The following is a 19326-nucleotide window of genomic DNA, read 5'->3' as shown; positions in this document are numbered from 1 at the left end:
TAGAGCTCATACGGAAAGATATAGGTGTTCATTCTTCCCGCGCGCTGTTTGAGATTGGAATAATAGAGAATTGTGAAGGTGGTTCAATGAACCCTCTGCCAGGCACTTAAACGTGATTTGCAGAGTATCCATGTAGATGTAGGTAAAAGACAGAATTTAAAATTACAGTGTATTCAAGCCCAGAAACGCGTATTTAAGGCAAATCGTCAAAATAATTTTACATCTTGAAATAACATAGGGCAGTTTTGTTCAGTTACTTTACGCGATGATATAAATTTCCATACTTTCCTTACAAGGACATGTAGGAGAGGAAAGCACGAGTATCTCTATGCAGTCTCAGCTCTAAAACTTGTAAAGTTCGTATAGCTGCAGAGTGCTTAACAGGAGCGCTCCGATGCAGACCCGGCCATCAGTATGTGACGTCACAAGTGTGCGCGCAGGCCTGTAGTCTAGGAGGTTTGCCCTGATCCGCGCTGTGCAAAGACCGCGCGTGGCCAGCAGCTGCCGGCGTCGAACTTGTCGCCCTAGTCCAGCACTCCCGGCCTGCTATGGCTACGCAAACGGCGACACGCCGGCGGCGCCGGCGCCGCTGTTTGACTGTGACGGATAGCCTGCCGGCCGTGTCGCAATTAGCGATACGCGAAGCGCAACACGCCGCCCCGCGGCGCGTAGGCCGCCCGACTAATCGCATTACGTCAATATTCCTTCTGCAGGGCAAAGCTTGTTTCCGCGGCTCACCCTGGCCGGTCGTGCATCACGCTTCGTGCCAGTGTCCTCACGCATGTAGCGTCGTTCTCCCTCGCTCCCTGACCAGCTGTGTTTGTCCGTCAGCGCCATCTGCGCGGCTATTCTTGGAAACAGGTAGTACTAATGCGGCATTTCCCGGTGTGTCGCGCGCTTTCAGACCGTGAGCTTTGCGACCCGCGAGTTCAACGTAATGTGCCCGACCACATATATTTAGCCGTGGGTTTTCTGACCTTCAGAGGAAACCGCAACAGTGAGGGAGGCCCTGCCGAACGTTTTGTAACAAGAACATCCTATCACATTTTATCAAGGCATAGAACTGTGCACATGAAGCGTCCCCTTACAAAAATTATAAATGACTGTGCTTAAACTGACACACAATATTTTTAGCGCAACGCTATATGACTTAGAAAAATCCCTACAAAAGAATGGCCCTGACTAACAATAACCTATACCTTTCATGAATCACTTACCTCACAAAAATCTTCGTTACTCAAACTACTGCAATACAACGTGCGCCAATACTGCCAGCTGAATAAAAGATTGTAACTACTGAAGGCAATAACTACTGATAGGCATAGTTAGCAAATGAAAGATTTTGATAGAGAACAAACAATGTATTTACCTTAATAGTGTTCAAAAGTCATAATAGATATATCAGTTCATGACATCCAGTCTTACAAATTTACTCTCTGTGACGGACACACGTCCAGATCATCCGCTCTCAAAACTCCGCCATCTCACCCCCCACATCCACCACTGCTGGCAACTCACCTCCAACTGCGCAAAACTACGCACTGTTAACAGCCAACTGCCCAACACTACAATGGTAAATATTCCAACAATGCAAACCAGCCACAGACTGCACACAGCACAGCCAGTGATTTTCATACAGAGCGCTAGGTGACGTTACCAACATAAAAAACTAAACAGCCTACTTACACACATTGTATATAAGCATGTTTAAACGGTTTTTTTATATTCTTAATTTCTTTATTTTTATCGCCTTTTTTCTCCGACATTACTTCAGGAAATGATTACACTTTTTGTCTTATTTCACGAATTTGAATTTCTCAATCTCAATCTCTTTTTAAGAATACCAAAGACTTTAAGCATCTTAAATCCCCAGACTCTTTACACAGGGTGACCCAAAAAACACAGACAAACCTTAGGGACACATTCCTTACTCCAAAATAAGGAAAAAATGTACACCAAGAATGTTCAAAAATGGCTCAGAGCACTATGGGACTTAACATTTGAGGTCATCAGCCCCCTAGAACTTAGAACTACTTATACCTAACCAACCTAAGGACATCACACACATTCATGCCCGTAGCAGGATTCGAACCTGCGACCGTAGCGGTCGCGCGGTACCAGAGTGAAGTGCCTAGTAGCGCTCGGTCACACTGGCCGGCAGCAACAAAAGGGCTGTATAGAACATACATTAAGAGATATGAGCACTTGTTCAGCAGAAGAGATGTGACGATGACCAAATGGTCGTAGCTCTTAAAGTATATGTTCCGGATCCCACGTTTACTAGACTTTTTTTTCTTGTTTTGGTCAGTACTTCCTCCTCCCAAAATATGGAAAGCAAACACCTTGCAATAGAAGAGTGTTTCATAGAATCGAAGATGAATATATGCTCAGACTTCTTTAAGGTATGCATTTCAGAGCCAAAGTTTACTAGACTTTTTTTACTTACTCGTGTACAAGGAACCTGTCCCTAAAGTTTGTCGATGCTTTTTTTCTTGGGAGACCTTGTATATCCTTACGTCCGTCCCCATAGCTGAGTGGTCAGCGCGGCGGTCTGTCACTCCAACGGGCCCGGGTTCGATTCCCGACTGGATCAGAGATTTTCTCCGCTCATGGACTGGGTGTTGTGTTGTCCTCATTATCATTTCATCATCATCAGTGGAAAGCAAAGGGAAACCACCACTGGAATCACTTCCCAAGACACTCATGCGGTAGACCTCTCTGACGAGGCTTTCCCCACGACAAAACCTGCCGTAATACAAAGTTTTTGTACATCCTTATAACGTCTACTGTTAAGATCTACGTTCGGAAGGGGTGTAGGTACATGGTGAAAGACTCTTCGTATATGTTGAAGTTAAAATTTATTTAAAAAAAAATGAAACAGTGATCGACCATAAGCGTAGACAAAGACATTAGTTATGAATGCGCGGTAAGGCGCAGACAAATGAAGGAAAAAAACCGACATTCATTTTTTTTGTGCATGATTTTGTTTTCTCTCTTTCTCGTATGTAGAAGGATAGTTACGATGTATTGCTTAAAGTATGAAGTACAACGAGTGTTATGTATTATAAGTGTGTATGAATAAGAGAAGACTCAACAACATTATTAAGTGTTTTTATTGAAGTGGAGACAAGTAAGGAGGATTTTCTCCATTTTTTTAATACGCACTGGTGTTCTTGAAGTCGGCTGTCTGCATCTACAATTGAAATGTAAGAGAGGAAGTCCGAATAGCCTAAAATCGTAGAAGTAGAACATTTCTAATAATGCAACTGTGTTTTTGCTCATTCACAAGTTTCCGTGGACATTCTGCAAGCGTCTACGAACATCTGCGATGCTCTGGTTTTTCATCAAAAGACACTCACTGACACCTCACTGCTTCGAATGCACCTCCGCTACAGACGCCATTTTGAAGGCTGCGTATAGCGCTACCACCTGTCGGAACTTCATGAAACTATACAGCTGAAGTTGGAATATTTCACGATATTCGACAGCAAATTCTGCATTTTTGCAGCCAAAACGGCCGAGGAACAATATGTGAGCCCTCGTACGTTCAGTGGGTTACGTGAACGCAGTTTGTTAAATGTGTTCCGAGCACAGTCAGTAGCAGAGAGGTAATAAATTAAAATGTCATGATTTATGCTTAAGTTTTACTGCATGATCAGCGAAAATGTAGTAAGTGACACTGAATTTAGAGACATATTGGCGTAGCTCATATGAAAGCATAACACAAATGAGTAAGGGACGTACATGGGAATCTATTGAAGAACACGTTTTTTCTCGAGAAAATCCGTTGGGTAAATCTGGATTATTTAATAATTCAATAATTCTATGCTTCATCGTATGTCCCTTATATGGAGCATGAAAACAATAGAAAAGAGATTTACACACACACGGAGGCATGCATACATTATTTCCTCTCTACATACGAAAATGAAACATCGCGTAACCTTGGCGCGAAGTACGCTGTGAACTACACATTAGCGTACAGAGTATGTATCTAAATTCAGTTACTCCATACAACACGGTCAGAGCTCTGTTTATTTGATCGTGTAATCTCTGTCTGTTGGTAACGTTTTCTGCCCCGCTGCTCCTTTCAAATATGCGAAGTGACACATTACTGATTAGGACCTGCACCACATCGAAGAGGAATTCTGCCTATCCATTTTTATGTGGTACCATACCAGTAAATCCGATGTGACATAGCTTCAAACGTGTGATTATGTATATGACATAATTTTTTAAGTATTTTGACTTTAAGCATGTAAGCGAGGAAAAGTTAAGATAAGATTTGAAATTATGCTTTAGGTTGTTGGCAGTCGCTAAGTTCTCTCAATACAAGTCACTGTCTGCGTAATTTGCTCTCCATTTTAAACAAAAGCGAATTTTGCACGCATCTAATTGGTTATGACGTCATATCTCCTGAATTATGTGGCGTACAATAATATAATTTTGTAAGTTCATTCAGTGGTATATGTGAAGAGCATCCGAAAACTGTGTTCAACAAGATTCGGTAGTAAAGAAGTAATAAATTAAAACGTCATGTCTTATCCGGAAGTTTTCCTGCATGAACAGCAAAAATGTTAGTATTTTAATCCCTTTATTTATTTTATGTTCTTTGTTAGAAACAAAAAGTGTCTTGAGGGTTTGAAACTATGTGCAAAATTTGTTAGAAATCCCTAAGTGTTCTTATTCTCATATACTGGTTGAATAAAACCGGGGTATTTGAGAGCCATTAGTTACACTGCCTGAATTCAAACACACAGTTTCTAATCGTAATGTTGTCTTATTGTGCGAAACTTTTCACGTATGTTCATATCTGTAAATGAGTATATTATGACAGTATTTTAAAATTTTGCATTCAGACAATATTTACGTGAAATACTGAAAATCAAATATTTGTTGCTCCCACAAGGCATTAGCTAGGCAACCTGCAAGAGCTTAGTAATACATACTGAATAGCCAAGGAAACTGGTACACCTACCTAATATCGTGTAGGAGCCCCGCGAACACACAGAAGTGCCGCAACACGACGAGGAATGGACTTGACTAATGTCTGAAGTAATGGTGGAGGGAATGGACACCATGAATCCTGAAGGGCTGTCTACAAATCCATAAGAGTACGAGGCGGTGGAGATCTCTTCTGTACAGCACGCCGCAAGTCATCCCAGATATGCTCGATAATGTTCATGTCTGGGGAGTTCGGTGGCCAGCGGAAATGTTTAAACTAAAAAAATGTTTCAAATGGCTCTGAGCACTATAGGACTTAACATCTATGGTCATCAGCCCCTAGAACTTAGAACTACTTAAACCTAACTAACCTAAGGACATCACACAACACCCAGTCATCACGAGGCTGAGAAAATCCCTGACCCCGCCGGGAATCGAATCCGGGAACGCGGGCGCAGGAAGCGAGAACGCTACCGCACGACCACGAGCTGCGGACGTTTAAACTCAGAAGAGTGTTGTTCCTGGAGCCACTCTGCAGCAATTATTGACGTGTAGGGTGTGTCGCATTGTCCTGCTGGAATTTCCGAAGTTCGTTGGCATGCACAGTGGTCATGAATCGGTGCAGGTGATCAGACAGGATGCTTACGTACATGTTACCTGTCAGAGTGGTATCTAGACGAATCAGGGATCCCATATCACTCCAACTGCACACGCCCCACACCATTACAGACCTTCCACCAACTTGAACAGTCCCCTGTCGACATGCAGGGTCCATGTACTCGTGAGGTTGTCTCCCTACTCGTACACGTCTATCCACTCGATACAATTTGAAACGAGGTTCGTCCGACCATGCAACGTGTTTCCAGTCATCAACAGTCGAAAGCCGTTGTTGAGGGGCCCAGGCTAGGCGTGAAGCTTTTCACCGTGCAGTGATCAAGGGCATACGAGCGGGCCTGAGGCTCTGAAAGCCAGTATCGATGATGTTTCGTTGAAAGGTTCGCACGCTGACACTTGCTGATGACGCAGCATTGCAATCTGCAGCGATTTGCGGAAGGTTTGCACTTTGTCACGTTGAACGATTTTCTTCAGTAGTCGTTGATACCTTTCGTTTATACTGTGCGGTAGCGTTCTCGCTTCCCACGCCCGGGTTCCCGGGTTCGATTCCCGGAGGGGGTCTGGGATTTTCTCTGCCTCCTGATGACTGGGTGTTGTGTGATGTCCTTAGCTTAGTTAGGTTTAAGTAGTTCTAAGTTCTAGGGAACTGATGACCATAGATGTTAAGTCCCATAGTGCTCAGAGCCATTTGAACCATTTGAACCTTTCGTTCAGGGTCTTTTTCCGGCCGCAGTGATGTCGGAGATTCGATGTTTTACGGGATTCCTGATATTCACGGCACACTCATGAAGTGGTCGTACAGTAAAATACCCACTTCATCGCTACCTCGGTGATGCTGTGTCACATCGCTCGTGCGGCGACTATTACACCACGTTCAAACTCACTTGTTGTAGCAGCAGTAACCGATCTAACAACTGCGCCAGACACTTGTTGTCTTATAGAGGCGTTGCCGACCGTAGCGCCTTATTCTGCCTGTATTTGAATACGCATGCCTATGCCAATTTCTTTGGAGCTTCAGTGTAGATGGCATCCACTGATCGCTTCGTCCTCAAACAAGGTCGCAGACGATTTGATTCACCATCTTAACCCAGTCTAATTTTCTGTTAGGTCGAAATTACAATGAAATCACTACGCTTGGCTGCATACAGGCGTTGAAATACGTCAACGGGGAGAGTCGAAAATGTTTGGCCCGACCGGGACTCGAACCCGGGATCTCCTGCTTCCATGGCAGACGCTCTATCCATCTGAGCCACCGAGGACACAGAGGATAATGCGACTGCAGGGAGTTATTTCCGGCACGCCTCCCATGAGACCCACATTCCCAACTTATTGTCCCACACTATATTCTTAGTCTCCCTGACCATTATACTCACTACTCGCGGCTTATTGCCGCTTCACGTAAGAGTTCGGGCTCTGTGCATCCGCACAGAGGAAGATGGTCAAATGGACGGTGAGCTTTTAAGTATATATACAGGGTGTTACAAAAAGGTACGGCCAAACTTTCAGGAAACATTCCTCACACACAAAGAAAGAAAATATGTTATGTGGACATGTGTCCGGAAACGCTTACTTTCCATGTTAGAGCTCATTTTATTACTTCTCTTCAAATCACATTAATCATGGAATGAAAACACACAGCAACAGAACGTACGAGCGTGACTTCAAACACTTTGTTACAGGAAATGTTCAAAATGTCCTCCGTAACCGAGGATACATGCATCCACCCTCCGTTGCATGGAATCCCTGATGCGCTGATGCAGCCCTGGAGAATGGCGTATTGTATCACAGCCGTCCACAATACGAACACGAAGAGTCTCTACATTTGGTACCGGGGTTGTGTAGACAAGAGCTTTCAAATGCCCCCATAAATGAAAGTCAAGAGGGTTGAGGTCAGGAGAGCGTGGAGGCTATGGAATTGGTCCGCCTCTAAAAATCCATCGGTCACCGAATCTGTTGTTGAGAAGCGTACGAACACTTCGACCGCAATTTGCAGGAGCTCCGTCGTGCATGAACCACATGTTGTGTCGTACTTGTAATGGCACATGTTCTAGCAAGACAGGTAGAGTATCCCGTATGAAATCATGATAACGTGCTCCATTGAGCGTAGGTGGAAGAACATGGGGCCCAATCAAGAAAACACCAACAATGCCTGCCCAAACGTTCACAAAAAATCTGTGTTGATGACGCGATTGCACAATTGCGTGCGGGTTCTCGTCATGTTGATTGTGAAAATATACAATTTGATTACGTTGGATGAAGCCTCATCCGTAAAGAGAACATTTGCACTGAAATGAGGATTGACACATTGTTGGATGAACCATTCGCAGAAGTGTACCCGTGGACGCCAATCAGCTGCTGATAGTGCCTGCACACGGTGTACATAGTACCGAAACAACTGGTTCTCCCGTAGCACTCTCCATACAGTGACGTGTGTCAACGTTACCTTGTACAGCAGCAACTTTTCTGACGCTGACATTAGGGTTATCGTCAACTGCACGAAGAATTGCCTCGTCCATTGCAGGTGTCCTTGTCGTTCTAGGTCTTCCCCAGTCGCGAGTCATAGGCTGGAATGTTCCGTGCTCCCTAAGACGCCGACCAATTGCTTCGAACGTCTTCCTGTTGGGACACCTTCGTTCTGGAAATCTGTCTCGATACAAACGTACCGCGCCACGGCTATTGCCCCGTGCTAATTCACACATCAAATGGGCATCTGCCAACTCCGCATTTGTAAACATTGCACTGACTGCAAAACCATGTTCGTGATGAACACTAACCTGTTGATGCTACGTACTGATGTGCTTGATGCTAGTACTGTAGAGCAATGAGTCGCATGTCAACACAAGCACTGAAGTCAGCATTACCTTCCTTCAATTGGGCCAACTGGCGCTGAATCGAGGAAGTACAGTACATATTGACGAAACTAAAATGAGCTCTAACATGGAAATTAAGCGTTTCCGGACACATGTCCACATAACATCTTTTCTTTATTTGTGTGTGAGGAATGTTTCCTGAAAGTTTGGCCGTCCGTCTTTGTAACACCCTATATATATACAGGGTGAGTCACCTAACATTACCGCTGGATATATTTCGTAAACCACATCAAATACTGACGAATCTATTCCACAGACCGAACGTGAGGGGAGGGGCTAGTGTAATTGGTTAATACAAACCATACAAAAATGCACGGAAGTATGTTTTTTAACACAAACCTACGTTTTTTTAAATGGAACCCCGTTAGCTTTGTTAGCACATCTGAACATATAAACAAATACGTAATCAGTGCCGTTTGCTGCATTGTAAAATGTTAATTACATCCGGAGATATTGTAACCTAAAGTTGACGCTTGAGTACCACTCCTCCGCTTTTCGATCGTGTGTATCGGAGAGCACCGAATTACGTAGGGATCCAAAGGGAACGGTGATGGACTTTAGGTACAGAAGAGACTGGAACAGCACATTACGTCCACATGCTAACACCTTTTTATTGGTCTTTTTGACTGTCGCACATGTACATTACCATGAGGGGTGAGGTACACGTACACACGTGGTTTCCGTTTTAAATTACGGAGTGGGATAGAGTGTGTCCCGAAATGTCAGGCCAATAGATGTTCAATGTGGTGGCCATCATTTGCTGCACACAATTGCAATCTCTGGCGTAATGAATGTCGCCGCAGGCTGCCACAATACGTTGTTTCATATCCTCTGGGGTTGTAGGCACATCACGGAACACACGGTACATGATGGCCACCACATTGAACATCTATTGACCTGACATGTCGGGACACACTTTATTCCACTCCGAAATTTAAAACGGAAACCACGTGTGTACGTGTACCTCACCCCTCATGGTAATGTACATGTGCGTCAGTGAAAAAGACCAATAAAAAGGTGTTAGCATGTGGACGTATTGTGATGTTTCAGTCTCTTCTGTACCTAAGGTCCATCACCGTTCCTTTTGGATCCCTACGTAATTCGGTGCTCTCCGATACACACGATCGAACAGCGGAGGAGTGGTACTCAAGCGTCAACTTTAGGTTACAATATCTTCGGATGTAATTAACATTTTACAATGCAACAAGCGGCACTGATTACGTGTTTGTTTATATGTTCAGATGTGCTAACAAAACTAACGTGGTTCCATTTTAAAAAATGTAGGTTTGTGTTAAAAAACATACTTACGTGCATTTTTGTATGGTCTCTATTAACCAATTACACTAGCCCCTCTCCTCACGTTCGGTCTGTGGAATCGGTTCGTCAGTATTTGATATGGTTTACGAAATATATCCAGCGGTAACGTTAGGTGACTCACCCTGTATATACAGGGTGTTACAAAAAGGTACGGCCAAACTTTCAGGAAACATTCCTCACACACAAATAAAGAAAAGATGTTATGTGGACATGTGTCCGGAAACGCTTAATTTCCATGTTAGAGCTCATTTTAGTTTCGTCGGTATGTACGCTCAATGGAGCACGTTATCATGATTTCATACGGGATACTCTACCTGTGCTGCTAGATCATGTGCCTTTACAAGTACGACACAACATGTGGTTCATGCACGATGGAGCTCCTGCACATTTTAGTCGAAGTGGTCGTACGCTTCTCAACAACAGATTCGGTGACCAATTCCATGGCCTCCACGCTCTCCTGACCTCAACCCTCTAGCCTTTCATTTATGGGGGCATTTGAAAGCTCTTGTCTACGCAACCCCGGTACCAAATGTAGAGACTCTTCGTGCTCGTATTGTGGACGGCTGTGATACAATACGCCATTCTCTAGGGCTGCATCAGCGCATCAGGGATTCCATGCGACGGAGTGTGGATGCATGTATCCTCGCTAACGGAGGACATTTTGAACATTTCCTGTAACAAAGTGTTTGAAGTCACGCTGGTACGTTCTGTTGCTGTGTGTTTCCATTCCATGATTAATGTGATTTGAAGAGAAGTAATAAAATGAGCTCTAACATGGAAAGTAAGCGTTTCCGGACACATGTCCACATATCATATTTTCTTTCTTTGTGTGTGAGGAATGTTTTCTGAAAGTTTGGCCGTACCTTTTTGTAACACCCTGTATATATAAATATATAAAGATGGTATCTGTTCTTTCTGCCTAAATGGCAGGGAGAGAAAGTTTAAAAATAAATCTCGCTGCAAACTCTGTGAGCAAACGACAAATAATTTCTCGTTGGTTCGGACATGTCCAAAAGAACAGATACCATCTTCATATATATATATATTCTGTTAGGTCTCCCACCATTTCGATTTAGACACCACGTTGATTTCCAATTGTTGTCATTCTCTTCCTTTCAATGCCTCCTTAAATATTTCCAGTGAGTGTAACATTTACTTCTTTTTTGGATAATGGTCTCCCATATATTTCTTTGCTCCTACATTATGTGTTTCAAAGCGTGATTTCCCAAGTCACTAAGTAGTTAACTACTTGACACCGTATATATTAGTGTTTTGTGCCGATTCTACGAATCAGTTTAAGTGAATTCCGAGATGATTCCCTGGATCGGTTAGTCCTTCGTTCACGGCCATGTAGCACTCTCTTTGTCTAGAATACGAGTAAGTTAAACTAAAATTTAACAAGCATTTGTTCGTTTCGTCCGATTATGAAGATTACCTTTAATCTGTACGGGATAGTATTCATAAGCGTTAACATGTATTTTCCATAACAGTTTACACCCCTAACTCGTAAACGCAGTCGTCGCAAAATTTCAGCCGCATAAAACCGTTTGGCACTGTAATTTTTTCCCCAAGACGCCCTCACGCGAAACTTCTTAAAATATTCAGGAAGAAATTCCGCGAAACCTCACGCTATGTCCCCAACATTCTGCCGGTGGTTACAGAGCACATCATTAGCACGCGTCGTTTCCATTTGCCTAAAGGGCAGGGAGAGAAAGTTTAAAAATAAATCTCGCTACAAACTCTGTGCGCAAACGACAAATATTTTCTCGTTGGTTCGCTCTAATTAACAAAGTGATGTTATTAAAGCGGCGGCAATCACGAATAAATATACAGCATTGCGTTTATTTCACACATGATACTGTCGTGTGTTTGCAAAATTATTTTCAACCACATTGTTAAATTGAATGCTTTGTCATAAACGTAATCCTCTGCAAGTGGAAATGAACGAACTTGTTTCGTTTGCCCTCATATTCCGGATGCGCAATTGCCTTTCCGCGCCTTAACAACAGTAGATTTAAATACCACGTTGAAAGAAATTCGCTAACGCTCTCATTAACACGCAAAATTTACTTTTTAAAACTGAAAATCACTGGAGCATATGAAAGTAGAAAGCAATATAAATAAAAAATTACCCCTCCGATAACCATTTGATTTCAGCTTAAAATAAGCATTCTTCTCAGGCATTCGTTTAAGCATGCATGTACAGCGTCAGGACCAATCAAGGAAAATTGAATTACAAATCTTATATGTAAAAACAAAATTTTTGACTGATACTTAAGTGAATAGATTTCTGAGAATTGTAACGAAAAGAAACCCAATGAATTGAAGCTTCAGAAACTAGAAGCCGCGTTTGTGTTAACAAAAAATACTTACAAAGAAAACAATGGCTTTCCCGGCACTGTAAATTCCGGTATTACACAATTGTGATAAAACTATAGGCACTCTACGCCTCAGAGACACTTAATCTCCAACATTAAACATTGAAACAACAAACAGAAATGAAAGAACTTGAAATTGTAAGATAAGTTATAGGACCAAGAATAAAACACGGAATGCATCACCGAAAACCAAATCCGGAAATTTACAGGCAAATCCTGGACAAGTAGAAAGAATCGATCCAAACAACCTTGAAAAAATAAAATAACTAGATCCAACTGTTAAAAGAAAACGGACAAATGAGCTTAAATAATTTGGACCGACAAATTTTAGAACCGAGATTCAGCCAGGAAAGTCCAGAAAACCGGGGGTTCGAGGAAGAAATGAAAATAAGCCAACAACAGAGACGGACGGAGCAACGAAAACACACTCACTCCTTTCATCTGGAGCAATACAAAGCTAAAAGGAAGACAGACGAGTATTCATTTCGTTTAGGTCTGTGCGACTCATTTGCGAAAGAAGAAAGAAAAAGCCGGCCGCTGTGGCCGAGCAGTTCTAGGCACTTCAGTCCGGAACCGCGCTGCTGCTACGGTCGCAGGTTCGAATTCTGCCTCGGGCATGGATGTGTGTGATGTCCTTAGGTTAGTTAGGTTTAATTAGTTCTACGTCTAGGGGACTGATGACGTCAGATGTTATGTCCCATTGTGCTTAGAGCCATTTGAACCATTTGAGGAAGGAAAGCAACAGACTCCCTAATTCGGGGATAAGAGAGACAAATCGGAAGCAGGAAGGAAAGAAACAAGATTAGGCAGAAGTAAAAAATGAGACAGAGAGAGAGAGAATGGGGAGAGATGGAGGCAATAAGAGAGAGGGATAAATGTAGGAGAAAAAGAAGAAGAGAGAGGGTGACAGAGAGAGAGAGAGAGAGAGAGAGAAGGAGAGAGGGGTGGTGGGAGGGATAGAGAGAGAAAGAGAGAGGAAGGAGGGAGGGAGGGATGGAAGGGGGAGAGTGGGGAAAGGAAGGGAAAGAGGAAAGAAAAAAGTTAATGTCAAGTGGTACCTTGTAATATTTCTGTCTTAGTCAGCCATCATATTGGGCTCCAAGAAGCTGTTCCCAGAGCAGTGGAGATGCAAGAAGTATATAGATGACGAAATGTGGTGTGAGGTACCCGTGACATATGTTAGATTTGGTACAATTCCCGTGAGAAAGACCGCCTGCATAATGCTACTGCTCTGTGATTGGTTGCTGTGTTCGTAGCAAGGGCGCCAAAACGTTAAAGTATAGTTATTATTATTAGTTAAACTACTCATTGGAATGACTTCACTTTTAATATAAATATCTCTCAACAGCTGACTATCAATCAGTCATTTTAAAATTATTAAAAACTATTTAAATCAAAAACAAAAGACTGACGAAATTGCAGACGAAGCACTTCGGAAGCGTTCGGGTCACGCTTTTTCTGGTATGGCGCGCGAAGTGTTCCGGGCTGTTCGTCAATCTGGATTAGGCAGTCGAGAAGAACAGACATGTTGTCTGTCGTAGGATGTGTTTCCAATTTTTATTAAAGTTCCTGTTCGTCACTCTGGATTAGGCAGTCGAGAAGAAGAGACATGTTGTCTATTGCAGGATGTGTTTGCCAGTATTCAGTACTAAAAGATTCACTCCGGTAGTCATGAGGCACAGACACTTGCTACAAACAGTGTAAAGATACATTTTCGTAAACATTGTGTTTGATCATGTACTTTGCTGTATTAGAAGGTGTTGTGGTAAGATCACGTAGTCGTCTCGTGTGGCTATAGTAAAATACGCGAGTGGCACCCCAAAGAAGTGATACATCATTTCAGAATAGAACCTCGTTAAAAGTCAGTTTCAGCCTCAAGATACAGAACCTACGACCTGCATGCTGTTTTCTGCGCTGGGGACATCAACTTGAAGACAGCAGGTTAGTGAACTACAACAGAACCTTCGTATTCCACACAGTGCAGTGGAAACAACTAGGCGCCTCACGTGTACTGCATGCACAGAACAAATGTGCTCAGTGACACGTCATCTGCACTAATGCAGAGGAGGTAAAGGAGGACGATCGTTATTAACACCAACAATCAATTCGTTCTTCCTTTCTTGCCGTAACCTGATTTTAAGGAACATCAATTAGAACATCGCAACTAATACACATTATATGGTTTCAGAAGGGGCCCGCGACGCAACGGCGATTGATTCTCCGCCCCCATGTTTCGAAGTGGTCTGGCCAGGAGACACGCAGCAAGTGTTGTACCTCGCAACCGATGCAGAGCACGAGAGACAGAAAAGAATTACATTCTCGCTCAGAAGAGCGAACGGCGACGGCGACAGATGGGGAAACGAGAAAAGGGTGGCTGAAAGAGAGGGAAAAAGGGGAAGGAGTGAGAAAGGGCGGCCGGATCGCCGGAGCGCAGCGGGAGACGTGCGGCAGTTTTCCGCTCCGCAGGCCGCACCAGGAGCCGCCGTAACGAGCGCAGGAATGCGGCAATGCGTCGTCCCCGGCTGTCCTTTCAGGGCGGGCGCTCCTCCGCGGCCAAACTGTCCGAAAAGAAGGATAATCTCGCCGAATTCATTCCACGACTGAACGATTCGGACGGAGCAGATGCGGCGCCACAGCGGCCGGCTGAGACCGACGGTCAGGAGCGCTATGCGTGATGGTGGGGCGAAAGGATGGTGGGTGGGGGGAGGGCAAAGGGGATGTGGAGACCGGGCCGCGAGGGACGCCTGCACAAGTGGCTGGATGCGGGTTGAATGCGGCAGCAGAGGAAAGGCGCCGAGGATTTGCCAGCCTGCCGCTGGAGCGCTGTTACTCACGAGGGGCAAAGCTATATGGAATAGTGGACTGCGATCAAAGCAAAACTGGTTGCACATCCAATTCAGGAGACGTACGTCACAAAGAAAATAGAGCTGGTTTACTTATCACTAGTAAACCCCCCATCCTTTAAGGGGACTAGTTCGTGAACTCAAGAGGAAATCTCGAAAAATCTATCAGTTTTCTAAATAACGTAGCTCAAATTATAAGAGTTGTAAGCTCAAATAATGCTTCCCATATTTTGACAGCTCTTTTGGGAAAATATGGGCGTATGAACCACAGCTTTTGGTATCACACAATTTTTCTGAATTCTATTTCGTGTTGCAAGTGAAATAAAGCGTGTTTATTATTTATGTAGAGCCCAGGCACACATACATATCTCGAAATAAAAACAGAGCAGAAGCTCGTTTGTTTTAGAAGTTCTTTACACTTTTATCTTCAAATGTTCCAATGTGTGTGAAATCTTATGGGACTTAACTGCTAAGGTCATCAGTCCCTAAGCTTACACACTACTTAACCTAAATTATCCTAAGGACAAACACACACACCCATGCCCGATGGAGGATTCGAACCTCCGCCGGGGCCTGCCGCACAGTCCATGACTGCAACGCCCCAGACCGCTCGGCTGATCCCGCGCGGCTTTTATCTTCAAATGAGCCTTATAAAAAGATGTTGCTATCATAAAGTATGGTTCAAGAAGCTTCTTTAATAACGATTATAAAAAATTTCTGTAATTAACTAATAGTTTTCTTTAAAAGGTCTTCACGGGTTCGCAGGAGAGCTTCTGCGAAGTTTGGAAGGTAGGAGACGAGATACTGGCAGAAGTAAAGCTGTGAGGACGTGGCGTCAGTCGTGCTTGGGTAGCTCAGATGGTAGAGCACTTGCTCGCGAAAGGTTAAGGTCCAGAGTTCGAGTCTCGGTCCGGCACACAGTTTTAATCTGCCAGGAAGTTTCATATCAGCGCACATTCCGCTGCAGAGTGAAAATCTCATTATGGAAACATCCCCCAGGATGTGGCTACGCCATGTCTCCGCAATATCCTTTCTTCCAGGAGTGCTAGTTCTGCAAGGTTCGCAGGAGAGCTTCCGTGAAGTTCGGAAGGTAGGAGACGAGATACTGGCAGACGTAAAGCTGTGAGGACGGGGCGTGAGTCGTGCTTTGGTAATTCAGATGGTAGAGCACTTGCCCGGGAAAGGCTAAGGTCCTGAGTTCGAGTCTTGGCCGGGCACACAGTTTTAATCTGCCAGGAAGTTTCAGGTCTTCACATTTCAAATCTAAGTCATAAGAATAGTCTACTTTTTATATGTGAATTGAATGTTGGAGGGGAGAAATGAAAGGAAGGGGAAGGGATTAGTGATGTCAGCTGCATTGGGACATTACACGGAATCAGTGGCGACGAGTGACAATGTGTGCCCGACCAGTATTCAAATCCGGGATCTCGTGCTTGGCAAGCAGGTGTGTTACTGCACCAACTGGCACGCAGTATCTATCGCAACGGCGTGGACTGTCATGGCACGCCTCACGGCCGTCTACACATACACCGAGCACCAACTGTCCGCAGTTCCTGTCCATTTCCTCCTTGTTCGCTACTCCGAGATTCCTGCAAGAGGTCGGACGTACTTGTGCATCCGCAATGAAGAAGGTGGAACCATTGCTCTCCCAGGCGAACCAACTAAATGAGCACGTGGTGTCCTTTCTTTCAGATATGTCCGAAAGAACAGACACCACACATTCATGTAGTCTACTTTTTCAGTTAAGTACGTTTTAAGACAATATATTTATTTTCAGCCCTTTGCCTTTCATAATTTGTAATCAGTGTGTATCAGAACAGCAGAAAGGGAACTTTTGGGAAATTCAAGTTAAAAGTTGTTTCTCTATCTAACCTGTAAACACTACTGCATTCCAGGCCCATATTCATCTTGTTTCTGGTGTTGTTCTTCCTCCCTTTTCTTTTTCAGTCTTATTCTTCTGTCTTTGGTGGACTCTGATTCTTCTGTTCTGAAGAGTCTCCTATGGTCTATGCCACTTTAAGCTCTTTGCATATTTAGTCCACAAGGTACTCTAATCAGTTCCATAACCTTAAATCTTGACACTACACCATCATTCAAACATAGTAAAGCACTCAGCACACCTATTTTCATAGTACATAGTCCTGCCAGAACGGTTTTTGGTAACTGTTCTCTTATATGGCTGTTAAAACTTTCAGTTGGGTTTTGAGTTCTGCTTCTCAAATAACCACATGTAACTAAGATCCCTATAAATAGTTTTGCAACTTCTATTATAACAGCCGGCCAGAGTGGCCGAGCGGTTCTAGGCGCTACAGTCTGGAGCCGCGCGACCGCTACGGTCGCAGGTTCGAATCCTGCCTCGGGCATGGATGTGTGTAATGTCCTTAGGTTAGTTAGGTCTAAGTAGTTCTAAGTTCTAGGGGACTGATGACCTCAGAAGTTAAGTCCCATAGTGCTCAGAGCCAATTTTCTATTATAACAAATACCAAAGAATACTTATGGCTGTAGGTCTTACCTTGAATAATAGTCGTCTTGTAGCCACACCATGACTCACTGCCTCGTGAGCAGAGTACATGACAGTTATCACGACTGACCGAGGTGGAGCAGTGGTTAGCACACTGGACTCGCATTCGAGAGGACGACGGTTCAATACCGCGTCTGGCCATCCTGATTTAGGTTTTCCGTGATTTCCCTTAATCGGTCCAGGCAAATGCTGGGATGGTTCCTTCGGAAGGGCACCTTCCTTCTCCGTTCCTCCCTAATCCGATGAGACCGATGACCTCGCTGTTTGGTCTCTTCCCCAAACAACCCCACCCAACCCAACGAGTGTGGATAGTTTATGAAAAAAGGACATAATTTGACAAATCGAAAAATATTTCCTCTGCTACTAAAACATACATACAATTTTCTGGAGTTTTTCGTGAAGGCTCATACAGAACTACTGAAACTAATTCCACAAAAGTCTGTGGCAAAATAATGAATGAACTCTCTGCAGACATAAAAGTGAATCAGCCATGATGTTCTCGCAGATTAGTTAACATTAGAGATTAAGAACTCACAGAAAACAAGCAAGTTAGAACCAAATTCTGTTCTTAAAAAGGCTGTCTCTCTGACGTGGGGGCATCTTCATGTGTGCTGATACTTTTAAATTCCTCTAATTTTGAAATTTCCTTCGAGTCAGCTTTCTCGAAATAAACATGGTTTTCTTCAGAAGACTGTGGAGAATTTTATGAAATAACAATATAAAAATTGATTTTTTTAACACTCATTCACAAGCCAGACCCCTTACAGAATCTAACTACCTTGTATAAAATAGCTTCAAACGTCTGATTACTTCACGAATGAGTTCATGTGTTAAGCATTTGACTTTAAGCATCTGAGGTAAAGGAAAGTTTAGGTAACGTTTGAAATTACGCTTACTGGTGGTTGGAAGTTGCTAAGTGCTCTCATTCTCAAATGCTGGATGAATACACCCCGGAAATTTGTGCGCTGCGATTTACGCTGCCTCAAGACAAACACATAGCTTCGAACTGTCATATTTGTTTTATTGTGTTAGACTTTTAACATCAGATTACGACGGCATTTTGTTGTTGTTGTTGTGGTCTTCAGTCCAGAGACTGGTTTGGTGCAGCTCTCCATCTACTCTATCCTGTGCAAGCTTCTTCATCTCCCAGTACCTACTGCAACCTACATCCTTCTGAATCTGTTTAGTGCATTCATCTCTTGGTCTTCCTCTACGATTTTTACCCTCCGCGCTGCCCTCCAATACTAAATTGGTGATCCCTTGCTGCCTCAGAATATGTCCTACCAATTGATCCCTTTTTCTAGTGAAGCTGTGCCACAATTTTCTCTTCTCCCCAATTCTATTCAGTACCTCCTCATTAGTTATGTGGGGCATTTTAAGACTTCTAAATTCGTTCAATAATAACGAGAAATAGCGAAAAAGGTTTTTGGCCCTGGAAGCTATTATATACGCAACCTGCAGCTAGTATTGCGTACCGGTATAGCGGTTTAGTAATATAGATTCTTACAGGTATACATTTTTAATTTGGCAAAATCTACTACTTTTATTTGTCGTCTTTGTCCGGAGTTTCCTCTGTTCCCAATACTCTTTCATACAGTCACTATGGTGTGTATGTTATTCTCCGTCCATGTTCTTCCGGCCATTGTAGTTCTTCTTTCGAGTTGAAACTGTTCCGAACCTGGTATTCCGTGTTGAACCATGTTGAGTTCTAACATGAGGGATTCTGGGTTGATGGACCTCTTAAGGTGTTGCCGAGATTCTTTAATTCACGTCGCAGAGGTCTTGTTCCTGTCCCAGAGGTAATCATATATTTGAAGAGTGAAGACAGAAAATGTTCT

General features: G+C 43.5%; 1 protein-coding gene, 1 non-coding gene and 1 pseudogene across 4 annotated transcripts in view; 1 reads left to right on the top strand and 2 right to left on the bottom strand.

Moving 5' to 3' along the window:
* LOC124788534 overlaps positions 1–19326 on the top strand; it is a 145448-nt pseudogene that overhangs the window by 41027 nt on the left and 85095 nt on the right.
* The window catches only part of LOC124787937 (disintegrin and metalloproteinase domain-containing protein 11), a 1045780-nt gene that overhangs the window by 950319 nt on the left and 76135 nt on the right, over positions 1–19326 (bottom strand). The gene's annotated exons all lie outside the window — the stretch shown is intronic.
* Trnap-ugg lies at positions 6745–6819 on the bottom strand. Its single transcript has one exon. It is a non-coding gene; the product is annotated as a tRNA-Pro (tRNA).

The sequence above is a fragment of the Schistocerca piceifrons genome, chromosome 3 (genome assembly GCF_021461385.2).
Source record: "Schistocerca piceifrons isolate TAMUIC-IGC-003096 chromosome 3, iqSchPice1.1, whole genome shotgun sequence".
Classification (NCBI taxonomy): domain Eukaryota; kingdom Metazoa; phylum Arthropoda; class Insecta; order Orthoptera; family Acrididae; genus Schistocerca; species Schistocerca piceifrons.
Note: the sequence above shows the minus strand (reverse complement) of the source record. Positions and strands in the feature narration are given on the sequence as shown.